The sequence below is a fragment of the Lagenorhynchus albirostris genome, chromosome 1 (assembly GCF_949774975.1).
Source record: "Lagenorhynchus albirostris chromosome 1, mLagAlb1.1, whole genome shotgun sequence".
NCBI classification, from domain to species: domain Eukaryota; kingdom Metazoa; phylum Chordata; class Mammalia; order Artiodactyla; family Delphinidae; genus Lagenorhynchus; species Lagenorhynchus albirostris.
Genome location: NC_083095.1, coordinates 172075162 through 172085323, shown reverse-complemented (window position 1 = coordinate 172085323; position 10162 = coordinate 172075162). Strand labels below are relative to the sequence as shown.

At 47.2% G+C, this 10162-nt stretch overlaps 1 long non-coding RNA gene across 1 annotated transcript; it reads left to right on the top strand.

Annotated features, from left to right (window-relative positions):
• The first annotated feature begins 4060 nt into the window (after nt 1–4060).
• Nucleotides 4061–8988, top strand: LOC132504064 (uncharacterized). The gene is made up of 2 exons (XR_009534718.1): nt 4061–4784; nt 5014–8988. It is a non-coding gene; the product is annotated as an uncharacterized LOC132504064 (long non-coding RNA).
• The last annotated feature ends 1174 nt before the right edge of the window (nt 8989–10162 follow it).

Sequence of the window (10162 nt, the reverse complement as noted above, 5' to 3'; positions counted from 1 at the left end):
GTAGCAGTGGCTTCAGCTGAAGGTGGCCTGACCCGGTACTTTCTCTCATTACGTCTTACAGTAGTTCTTCCAAATAGGTAGAGCCTTACGAGGATTTCCATTTTCCTGGACAACCTCTGTCACTTTCCGTAAGTGACAGGCTAAAAAGAGGCTTAAGCTGTCAGGAAGCCCAAGTGCGTTTTCCCCATGTGAGAAGCTGAGAAGATGCTGCATATCCTGGTCGTCCACTTGACCGGTCAGCATTTTATTGAGCACCTACAGTGTACTAGTTGCCTTGGGATTGTGCTAGGTTCACACGTCAAGATAAGAGGCACATTTTGTAATCTGTGTCTCAATTCAGTGTTGGGGGCGGGACGTGCACAGGTGACTATTATGCGCACAGAAGGGCCCAACTCAAGAGGGTGAGGGAGGGCCTGTGTGGAGGATTCTCAGAGTAGATGGACTAAAGGGAGGGGAAGGGGGCGTTTGTACAGAGGGGATGGAACGAGCAACTGCGTGGTGCGTGTGGGGAAGTTTCTCGCTTTGGTGTGCGTGTGGGATGGGGTGGGAGGGTCTGCAGAGACCGGGTCCTGGAGGGCCTTTTGTGGCCTGTGGAGGCGGATGCAGGGGCGCAGGCCTGGGGGAAGTTAGGACAATTGCAGCAGGTGTTCTGTCTACAAGGTAGGTGGTCCAGAGCTCAATGCCAGGGAAGAAGTTACGAAGAAAAGGTGATGAACTTGAGAACTATTTACTAAGTAAAATTGGCAAAACTTGATAATTGGTTGAGTGTAACCACAGTAATTAAGAAAAGTAGCTGACATTACTGAATGCCTGCTGTGCATCTGGCACTGTGCTAAGCATTTTACCTGTATTAACTCACTTAATTCTCAGAATAACTCTCTGAAGTGTGTACGACCCTAATTCCCAGTTTACAGATGAGAAAACTAAGGCACGAAGAGTTGAAGTAACTTACCCCAGGTGACACGGTAGGTAAGAGACCCCGGACTTGAATCTGAATCTAGGGCCTGTGCTTCGCTCCCCCTCACCGACAGTTTTAAGGAGGTATAACTTACCTACCATAAAATTCACCCATTTTAGTGTACACGTCAGTGATTTTTTGGTAAATTTACAGACTTGTGCAACCATCACAACAGACCAATTTTAGAACCTTTCCATCACCTCAAAAAGATCTCTTGTCCCCATTTGCAATATCCATTCCCACCCCCAGCCTCAGGCAACCACTAATCCACCTTATATCTCTTTGATTTCCCATTTCTGGACATTTCGTATAAATGGAATCAGATAATATGTGGGATTTTTGCATCTGGCTTCTTTTGTACTTAGCCTAATGTTTTTGAGGTTCGTCCATGTATTAGTAACTACTTTTTTATTGCTGAACAGTATTTTGTTGTATGGCTATATCACATTTTGTTTATCCAGTCACCAGTTGATAGACATTTGGATTGTTTTCACATGGTGCTGTGACCATTTGTGTACAGGTATTTGTGTGGCCTTGTTTTCACTTCCCTTGCATATGTATTTAGCAGTGCTATTGCTGGTTTTTATGATAAGCTTGTGTTTAACTTTTTAAGAAACTCCCACACTCTTCCAAAGTGTCTGTACCATTTACGTTCCCACCAGCAATGTTTGAGGGTTCTGATTTCTCCACATCCTCACCAATACTTGTTGTTTTATATTTTTTGGTTATAGCCGTTCTAGTGGGTGTGAAGTGATATCTCATTGTGGCTTTGATTTGCATTTCTCGAATGGCTAAATGATGTTGAGCGTCTTTTCATCTTTTTATGAATCATTCATGTATATTCTTTGGTGAAATGTCTATTCAGATCTTTTGCTCACTTGTTTAATTGGGTTTTATTTTTGAAAAGTAAGTGTTCTTAAAATACTCTGGATACAAGTCCTTTATAAGACATATTTGCAAATATTTTCTCCCAGTCTGTGACATGTCTTTTCAGTTTCTTAATGGTGTCTTTTGAAGTGTGAGTGTTTCTAATTTTAATGAAGTTCAGTTTATTGGTTTCTTCTTTATGGATCATGCTTTTAGTATTGTATCTCTCTGCCTAACCCAGGGTCACAAATGATTTTCTCCTATGTTTGATTTCAGAAGTGTTATAGTTTTAGCTCTTACACTTAGGTCTGTGAGCTGTGTTGAATTATTACCGTGTAAGGTGTGAGGTAAGGATCTAAGTTTACGTGGGTATTCAGTGGTCTCAGCACCATGTGTTTAAAAGCCTGCTTTCCCCAGCTGAATTGCCTTGGCACCTCTAACAGAAATCAGTTGACCATATATATAAGTATTTATTTTAAGTTTTGAAATCAGGAAGTGTACATCCTCCAACTTTGTTCTTTTTCAAGTTGTTTTGGCTATTTGGGGTCCTTTGCATTTCTATATAAATTTTAGGATCAACTCGTTAGTTTCTTCAAAAACCAAACCAGACCAAAACAACAACCTGTTGAATCTATAGATCAACTTGGGAATCTTAAAATGTTGGGTCTTTTGATCCATAAACATATTTATTTTGATATGTTTGACTATTTATTTTGATCTTTAATTTTGATTTTTATTTTATTTTTTTTTGCGGTACGCGGGCCTCTCACTGTTGTGGCCTCTCCCGTTGTGGAGCACAGGCTCCGGACGTGCAGGCTCAGCGGCCATGGCTCACGGGCCCAGCGGCTCCACGGCATGTGGGATCTTCCCAGATCGGGGCACGAACCCGTGTCCCCTGCATCGGCAGGCGGACTCTCAACCACTGCGCCACCAGGGAAACCCTTTAATTTTGACTTTTAATTTATTTTTCATTTGGTTTTTATTTTTCATTCATTTTGATCTTTAATTTCAGCAAGGTTTTGTAGCTTTAGCCTTAACACTTATTTTGTTAAAGTATTCCTAAGTGTTTTATTTTCCTTGCTCTTGTGAATAGAATTGTGTTCTTGAGAGCCTGTGTGCTTACACATCATTCTGTACTGTTGAGGGGAGAGGAGGCTCAAGGTTGATTTCTTCAGTTCCCAGGTTGGGCGGTGGTGTGGATAGTGGGGTCACAATCTGATGAAAAGAATTCAGGAGACGGAGTAGGTGGAGGCTTGGTGAGGAAATGGCTTCTGTTTTGACGTGTAGAATCTGAGGAATAGGGGACGGACAGATTGTGCTGTCTGATGGGCAGCCGGGAATTCCAGGGTGATTTGGACTTGCTGGCATGTAAGGATCAAGTCATAGGAGAGCACCTGCCTCGGGAAAAGATGAGCTGAGGATGGGAGAGCCTGGGGGGTCACTGACAGTTAAGAGGTGCCCCAGGGAAGAAGGTGTGAAGCACTCAGACAGGCAGTCCTGGACTGGTTCCGCAGTACCCACGTGCCCAGTGATTGAAGACGGAGCTTCGGAGTCAGACTGACTCGAGTTTGAAGTCGACATCCACGGAGGCCACTATTGTCGATTCTGGGAAATCGTGAAGTAGCAGGACGACAGCATCCGTGTCCTCGGGGACCTGATGTGATCCATTTCCTCCTCTGTAGCATGGAGATTGTAGCGCTTATTTCATGGAGTTGTGAGGATTAAATGAGTTCACTTGTGCAAAGTATCCAGTGTAGCGTCATCACGCGGTAGTAACGTGGAACGTTACCTGTTGTCACACGACCCCACGGAGCTGGGCGTTAGAGACTAGGAGGGTGTGGACCCTGACTTCATGGAGCTGAGAGTCTCGTGAGCAGCGCAGAGGCACACACGACACGACACGACACGACACGTGGGGGGAGGGACGGCACAGGGCGATGGGAGAGGAGGGGCCCTGGCTAGGGGGGCAGGGGTCCCAGGAAGGAGGAAATGGTCGGCGGCCTCAGTGCAGCACAAAGGCCCATTGCCTTGACTGAAGAAACAATTGGGGTTTGACAGTTTGGGGGTCGGTGCCGTCATCTGCTGTCTCTCCTAGAGCCAGGGCCAGGTTGGCACCCATGGGCGGCGATGCCGGTCTCTCCAGAGAAGGGTGGGTGGAGGGAGGGGCTGGGAGGGGTGGATTTACATGGGGAAATAATGCCAGTTAGAGGGTAGTTCTGACCATTCAACCACTCAAGGACCTCTACCAGCCAGCCTGTGGTTTTATTCCAGTTTGTTACGTTCTGTATTCATGGGGGTTAAAGCACCAATGATTGACCTTTCTGTAGTTCAGACTCTCCACTTTAATTTGGAGGAAAATCAGCATAATCTGAAGATAAAGCAGGCTGCGTCAAGAAAGCTCTCATATCCCGCCAGGGACATCCTTGACTCTGGAGAGCAGTTCTCTGAGTTTTGCTGCCATGTGCAGCGCACTAAGGAGGTGTGATCTAGAAGTCGCCGTGCGCGGATGGTGGGGAGGCTCACTGCTCTGAAAGCTAAGCACAAATCAGCGATGAACCGTGGCTCGCAGAAAGCCCAGGCTTGAATGTGGCTGTCAGCTCTGCCAAGATCCCTGGTGTGGCTCCAGGCAGGGCACTGGGCCTCCCCAGGCCTGGGTTCTCTGATCTGCAAACTCTGGGGGTCGGAGGAGAGTTTGAAAAGGGCTCTGCCTCAGACTCTAAGGGGAGGGTGCCCCGACCCCAGGTCTCTTTGTCTGCTTTGTGCAGGTACCATGTCGGGTGCTAGGAAAACAGTGGTGAGCAAAGACCAGATGGTCCCTGGCATTACGGAGTGGACGGTCGTGTGGGGAAGGCTGGCATTCTTTGTTACCAGCATAAATGAAGACCCACATCTGTGGCAGGCACCAGGAGGGAGGAGGACCCAGTGCGCTCGGGCCCCTGTGATAACGACAAGCACGAAGGTGATGCTCGTGAGAAATGATGCGGCTTGAATTGTACAGGCAGCAAAGTCGGTGCGGTAATGGGCCGAGGAAACCGACTCATGGCCGTGGGAGATGAGGGGCCCTCGCAGGACAGCCTGGGAGCAGAGGACGCAGAGTAGCAAATATGGCACAGACGGTTCAAGTTGCTAACGTGAAGGCAGTCGTACATTATCAACCGTGTCTGTACCCACGAATAATACATTCGCAGGACCACCTTTGGAAAGGCGGATGACGACGGCCCTGGCCGTCTGCACTTTGCTGGAGTAGACTGGAGGCCCTCACACCTGCGCTGCAGTCTGAGCTTGCCACTTGTCAGCAGGTGAGCTTGGGCAAGTCACGTTCCCTTTCTGGGCTTCACTTTCTCAGCTCTAAAACGTGAGTGTTCGAGCTAGACAGGGTGGTGGAGATGACCTCAGACAGCGGGTCTCAACCAGCGCTGTGAACGAGAGTCACTCGAGAAGCTGCCAGAAATACTGATGCTCAGTCCCCCCCAGACCAATAAGTCAGAATCTCCCTGGCTGGGGCCTAGGAATTAGGATTTTTTAAAAAAATTAAACACACAGTCCAATATTTCATGATTCTATAACCTGTGCCTCAGAACTGAACCATGTGATGCAATTGTATCGGAATAAACTGCAAGAAGCCAGAGCCTTGGGCTTGAACTCTTGGTTGAGAAGCCATGAGTGACCTGCCTCTCTTAACAAGCAAAGTGTTTTGACCATGAAGAAAGGAGACGTCCTTCCCTTTCCACCTCTACGTCTTTATTGTTCTAGCTCCCATGTCATTCTTCTGTTACTATCCGGAGACACCTTAAAATCATGTGAGGGCATGTCTATCTAGAGGGTTTGAATGGTGTGTGGAAAGAACTCAGGCTTGCAGCAAACTTGGAGATGAGTCTTAGCTTTTCCACTAACCCTGCTGGACCTCAGCCTCTTGAGTAAAATAGAGAAAATGAGACCTTCCCTGCAGGGTCGCTCTGAAGATGTACTGAGGTAATGTACGTGTAATACAGTGCCTGGGACAGAGCTGCTCCATAAATGTTAAATGATGAATAGAAATGTTTGTATAGGGAAAGGGCTAATATCATTTATATTTAAAGGGCTTGTTGTTCGCCTTGAGACTTGTGAAGTACCCCCAACTGGAATATGGGCAAAGCATAGTAAAAGAAAATGTACAGGTAAGTACAAAGCGATTAAACATATCCTCCATCTCCACTAACTAGAGAAACTGAAATTGAAGCAATGATTGACAAACAGTTGGCCAAAAGGATGTCTGTGCCCTGCTGGTGGGAGGAAAATGCATCCCAAATGTGCCACTTCCCATGCTGTGTTATCCATACAGCAACACCACTTCCAAGAGCAGAAATGCATGTGGATGTAAAGGGATGTTTGTTTCACCATTGTTTGTAATAAAGAAGAACTGGAGATAGCCTGAGTGTCCGTCAACAGAGGATAGGTTAAATTAGAGTGTAACCATATAAAAGGATGCTAACACTTCACCCTTTAAAAATACGGAGATGGCCTGATATGTACTGACATGGGAAGATGTCTGATTTATTGCTCAGTGAACAAAGCTACAAACAGTATTCACATAGCCCTTGGTTGACTTTCCAGCTTCTGCCTCCCCATCAGGCCAGCCTTGAAGCAGACAGCATTGTGGTGTTGAAGGTCATGCATCGGGTGGGGTCGGGGGTCACTCACCGTAGGTTTGGGAGGGCCAGGGAAGTTCTATGTACACGAGCTTCGAAGCCTTAAGGACAGACAGACTCTGAAGAAGGTTTTAGAACTGATGGGCAGGCACCTGGGACGTAAGAATGAGACACGTTGAAGTAAGACAGGGTGATGAAGAGGGGTAAAGACCCCTAAAGATGGGGGCATGTCCCAGGTCGGTAGGGATAAGAGGTGAGAGGGAGGCCGGGCAGATACCTCCCGCTTGGGTCACCGTTTAAAGGCTTTAGCCAAGAATGAGACTGACAGGGCTTGCAATGGAATTCAGCAAGTGCCCATCCTCCATGGAGAGGCCCTCAAACTGCCAAGCCCTCCCCTTAAACAGTCCTGCTCCTTCCCTTCCTGTTCTTTCAGCTGGGGAGTTGGCAGAAGAAGAAGGGGCAGGAAATCAGAGAGGTCCCTGGGGCAGCCCTGAAAAGCAGCAGGTGGTCACAGGCCAGGAGCCCCAAGCCCAGAGCACTACTGGAAGCCACACCCTGATTGTCTGAGGCTGGTGTGGCCTGGGGTGAAAGGGCACTTGTTTATTTTCACATCGAAGCTAAAGGTCAAGTGATGCCCGGCGAGTGACAGTTTGAAAAGCAATAATAGTTTTTTTGAAAGGCAGGTAATTCAGAAATATGAAGGCCTTGAAACAAGGGGGAGTCCAATCCCTGCTAGTCTCTTCCGGCTGAGTAAGTCGCTGTTGGATTTGCTTCTGTTTCAAAGCCTGTGTGGGAAGCTGTCTTCTCTTCCCCGCTGGCCCCATCAGAAACAATGGTGGGTGTTTACTGATTGCAGAAAGAGGTGAGGAGGTTTTAAACCTGGACTTGGCCCATCTTTTTAAAATCACTGGATGTTCCATTCGCCTGGGATAGCCTATCTTTTGGAGTTCATGGATCAGGAAAATATTCTACAAAGTTTGAGGTACATAGAATTGTCCATTTTTATTTTATCAAATGTGTTTATTAAAAGGAAAATATCTTAAACATTTTAAAAAATATTTGTTTTGGTTTTGCTGGGTCTTAGTTGTGGCAGGTGGGTTCCTTAGTTGTGGCATGTGAGCTCTTAGTTGCGGCATGCATGTGGAATCTAGTTCCTGTGTTGGGAGCAAGAAGTCTCATCACTGCGCCACCAGGGAAGTCCCAAAAGGAAAATATTTTAAAGAATATTGTTACACAGGTGAAAAAGAAGAAAGTAAGAGCATAAATCAGAAAAATGGACAGTCCATTAAACTGAATGTAGTTAGCCTTTTTAAAAATCCACTATAAAAAAAATCCACTATATTGACCTTTATTTTCTTTCTTTTTTTTAAACACCCACATTGTCATGGCAGACTGGTGGAAACTCGATAAGTGGCTCGGCCATGGTGCACACATCAGCATTTAAAGGCCACTGACTTCGTGTTTGAGTACCAGATGATAAAATTAGATTGCGTCGTTTGTAGAAAATTAAGTTCTTTAGCTAAACCAGATGCTAAGCTTCTGCCCAGAATCAGTATACTGTTAGAAGTCTGGAAACTAATAAACATACCGTAACTATTAATTTATGGATGGGTTGTTGGCAGATAACTTCAGAGAAGGAATCCAGGCTTGAAACAGCTCTTGTAACACCAGATGGAGTGTGTGAGTTTAATCGAGTCCCGAGAAGGGATATCTGTACAGTGCCTAAAAAAAACAAAAACAAAAACAAAAAAAAAAACACTGGGATCTGAGTTAGGCCTGAGATAAGCTGAGAGAAGCAGGGAAAACTAGAACCTAATTGAAACTGATACAAGAAATTAAGAGCCATGCAAAGAAAACCAGATGTTCTTTTATGATGAAGTGCGTTGGAGGGAAGCAGGGACAACTTAACCCACCCAGAATCCAGTCACCTGGCAGCTTCACCCGAGGACAGGAGGCCCGAAGGAACCGGGCTGACTAACCAACTAATGTCCTACACGTAGAGTGGTAGAGCTGGAGCGCTGTGCTCTTGGGGAAACTCTCCGGATGACAGACCACACCCATTGGACTCAGGCCAGGCAATTCCTGAAGCTCCCCGCATCGTGTGATGAACAGTTTCCAGATGGAGAGACAAGCCCAGAGTTGTCCGGGGACAACTTGCCCAAGGTCTCACGACTGGGCAGGAACCAGACCTCACCTGTCCCTGCTGCTGATCCACCCCAAAGCAGATTGAAGACACAAATCCAGAGGAGGAAGGTGGGCACTGCGGTGACCCCTGCCGTCAGCCGGACAGCCCTCACTCAGCCTGAGAGCGAGAGGAGGATAAAGCCTAGTTACCTGAACAACCAACCAACCAACCCTGGTGCAAATATTCAAGAAATGGCAATATGGGTGAAAGAGTCCAACAAATCTGAAGTCTTCCCTGCATCACCGTGTAGACTGGCCTGTGTAATGAGGCCCCTGAATCCCACAGCGTTACCGAATGTCTGCTGTGTGCCCGTAAGTGTTTATCAGAATAAAGTCATACTTTGTTCACTACACATCCAATTAAAAAACAAAACTTCCTAGTTGAAGTCTTCAGTAACACTTGCTGGATTCCTGCAGTAACATTCTACTCAAAGACACAATCTCAAATCATACCATTAAAGCCCAGCTTGGACTATGTCCTTTTCCTGCTTTAAAAACCTTCGGTGGCTCCCAAAGGCCATCAGATGAAACATCCATCATTCAGCCCCGCTTTCAAGGCTGCCTGTGACACACACTGTGAACTTCCTTTCAGCAGGGTTTTCCCGTATGTGCTTTCTGGGGCCCCAGGGCCTCTAGAATTGACTCAGGCCGTGGTGGGTTTGGAAGTCATGAAGTTGGATGTCGGCGTAGAAGTCAGGAAGGGGCTTTGCTGGCTGAGGCTCGCTAAAGAGGTACAGCAGGACTCAGCTTCGCTGGTGGCAGGTTTCAGTAGCTTAGTCAGTGTTCCAGGCTCCATGGTGCCCGGCCCTGCAGTGGGGGCACCATCTTCCACGGAGTCCACGAAGGAAGTTGCCCACCGGTCTGTCGGCAGAATTACAAAGCCTGGTTTGCCTTTATGTCCCTCACACCCTTCCTGTTGCTTTGTCCCCTTCCCGTACCTAGGACTCTTCCCACCTGGTATCACTTCTCTTGAGATCCTCAACATCACATTTCTATTTAAATAAAGGTGTCAGATCCCAGTTATGAGTCTACCCAGTGGCCTAGAGTTTTCAGAGGCCTCACTCTTCTTACAGTCCTAAGTTACGTAGAACTTTTGAGGAAAGGGTGAGTTTCAACTGGAGGTTGGGCTGTACCATCCATTACCACGGTCACCGGTTCCTAAACTTCCATGTGTGTGGAAATCGCCTGGGGAGCTTGTTAAAATGCAGATTTGGTTCCGTGGGTTCCAGGATCTCTATTCCTTTTAAGCTCCTGGGCGATGCCAATGCTGCTAGACTGGGGAGCACGCTGTGAGTGACGAGGATAAAGACCAGATGCCCCTGGAGAGCCGTCCGGGAGAAGCTCAGGTTCCCAGGCTCCGTCACTCCCACGCCAGGGGGCCAGAGGCTGCCGCCTGGCGTAAGCACAAGCCGTTTGCCTCGGGAGCTCACGGGCATACATGAGGTAGTGGGGTGTCTGCTTTTCCACGTCTTCGCAGACCTCAGTTATCTCACAGGTCTAGACCGTCAGAAGGCTCTCATCCGAC